Source organism: Penaeus japonicus, unplaced genomic scaffold (assembly GCF_977035675.1).
Source record: "Penaeus japonicus unplaced genomic scaffold, GWHDUDI00000001_assembly GWHDUDI00000033, whole genome shotgun sequence".
NCBI lineage: Eukaryota > Metazoa > Arthropoda > Malacostraca > Decapoda > Penaeidae > Penaeus > Penaeus japonicus.
Genome location: NW_028234435.1, coordinates 7,123,319 through 7,125,818, shown reverse-complemented (window position 1 = coordinate 7,125,818; position 2,500 = coordinate 7,123,319). Strand labels below are relative to the sequence as shown.

General features: G+C 44.2%; 1 protein-coding gene across 1 annotated transcript in view; it reads right to left on the bottom strand.

The window, feature by feature from the left end:
- LOC122245829 (integrin alpha-PS2) overlaps positions 1–2,500 on the bottom strand; it is a gene marked incomplete in the record, with an annotated part of 37,847 nt that overhangs the window by 28,184 nt on the left and 7,163 nt on the right.

Below are 2,500 nucleotides of genomic sequence, written 5' to 3'. Positions count from 1 at the left end.
CCTTTCCGCGTATGTGTGAGCGTTGCTATCTGGATACACATAGTGGCCATCATTATCGGCTGCAACGGACATGGTATCACTTTATTTAGAAAAGAAATCCAATGCAGTTATATCTTTTGACTTGAACGTGTTGCAAAATCGTGATATTCTCTTATAATCATGGGAAACGATTAAGAGAGCAAGAAAAATCGACTCTAAATAAATTTTACACGAGAAATTTCATAGAGAGAACAGTACACAAACCACGAAAATGTGTATATTTACATAGTACCAAAAAAAAAAAAAAAAAAAAAAAAAAAATCATAGGGAAATAATCTCAATTCAAGCATCGGTAGAGAGTACCCAAAGTCTCCAAGCATTTCCTATTCGCTCCGCCACGCAGAACCGGGAGGTGATGTTCCCAATTCATTACATGTCATTCCAAGGGCCTCGCACCCTGCAATCTTGTCCCTACCTGGCGAGGCAATGCCGCTCGGACGCTCCTCGGCGGTTCATTGCACGGATGGACCCTGGGATGGGGTGCGTAAGGGGGAGGGAGGGAGGGAGGGAGGGAGGGAGAGGGAGAGGGAGAATGAGAGAGAGAGAGAGAGAGAGAGAGAGAGAGAGAGAGAGAGAGAGAGAGAGAGAGAGAGAGAGAGAGAGAGAGAGAGAGAGAGAGAGAGAGAGAGAGAGAGAGAGAGAGAGAGAGAGAGAGGAGAGAGAGAGAGAGAGAGAGAGAGAGAGAAAGAGGAGAGAGAAGAGAGGAGAGAGAAAGAGGAGAATGAGAGAGGAGAGAGAGAGAGAGAGAGAGAGAGAGAGAGAGAGAGAGAGAGAGAGAGAGAGAGAGAGAGAGAGAGAGAGAGAGAGAGAGAGAGAGAGAGAGAGAGAGAGAGAGAGAGAGAGAGAGAAAGAAAGAGAGAAAGATAGATAGATAGATAGATACAGAGAGAGAGAGAGAGAGAGAGAGGAGAGGAAATCTTTTTTCTATCTCTCCTCTCACAGCATAACCACTTTTTTATCTTAACTTCAAAAATCGAGGGATAATCTTTCTCAGCCCAAAGGGAATTCACATGGACATTTTATATATTTCCTTCAAACATTCGACACACATTTACACATATAGAATGAAACCAAAAATAAATAAAGTTTTAAAGCAACAAATTACAGGAATGTATAAATCTACTTTTGCACTTTGTGTGTGTGTGTGTGTGTGTGTGCGTGTGCGTGTGCGTGTGCGTGTGCGTGTGCGTGTGCGTGTGCGTGTGCGTGTGCGTGTGCGTGTGCGTGTGCGTGTGCGTGTGCGTGTGCGTGTGCGTGTGCGTGTGCGTGTGCGTGTGCGTGTGCGTGTGCGTGTGCGTGTGCGTGTGTGTCACTTGCAGTGCAAAATCATAAAAACGAAACGAAAAAAACAAATCATTTGAACCAATACAAAGGAAACAAATCACTTAAACAACTAAACAGAAAGCCAGAGCCGCAACATAGAGGAGCGGGGCAGGCAAGACGCCCCCGCAAGCCAGCCGAGCCACAGAACACAGCGAGCCGGGGACACAGGGAGCTGTTCTGAGATGCGGCAAATCGCCTGCAGACAGCGCCTGGGGCACCGGCAGGAAAGAAGCCTCGGCTCGCGGCTCTACGCGGAGGACACGGAAACAGCGGACAGAAAAAGCAAACACAACAAAAATTACAACAGGTACAACTACTGTAGGTACGTGGACTAGGGCAGAATAGGACACAAGAAATAAGGTAAAAGTCACGCGTGCATATATTCACATGGTCACTCACTTGCAGACACACACGCACACACACACACACACACACACACACACACACACACACACACACACACACACACACACACACACACACACACACACACACACACACACACACACACACTAAACACACGCGCGCATATATATATATATGTATATATAAAAGTAAAAATATATATATATATATGTATATATATATATATATATATATATATACATATATATGTATATATATATGTATATATATACATATATATATATATATATATATATATATATATATATATATATGAAATCATAGATATAGTGTATGCACTAATCATATATAGCCATACATATAGATGCGCATATATACATCAACGGAAGCATTTCTACGGCATCAACATCAAAGAGAGAAGGCACCTATAACATCGACTGGACACTGACTGCCAAAAGCATCACTTCGATCACATATACAAATATACGAATGGACGACTTGCGGCTCTGATGGTCGAGAATCCGTCGACACTCGTACTGAAGATCGACCTTACCGTGGTTGGTCTCGGGGACGATGCCCTGGTTCCAAATCCTGAAAACGCGTCACCCTCGCGAAACTGACCTCAAACAGGAGCTGAAACACAAGACTCCGCGCGAATTTCACGAAGCCTCAATGATTCGCGAGGTCTGTAAAGTAAGTGGTGGGTCGTGCAGCGGCAACAGCAATAAACAGCGGTATAACAGCGTACACATGAACAACATCAAAGGCAAGG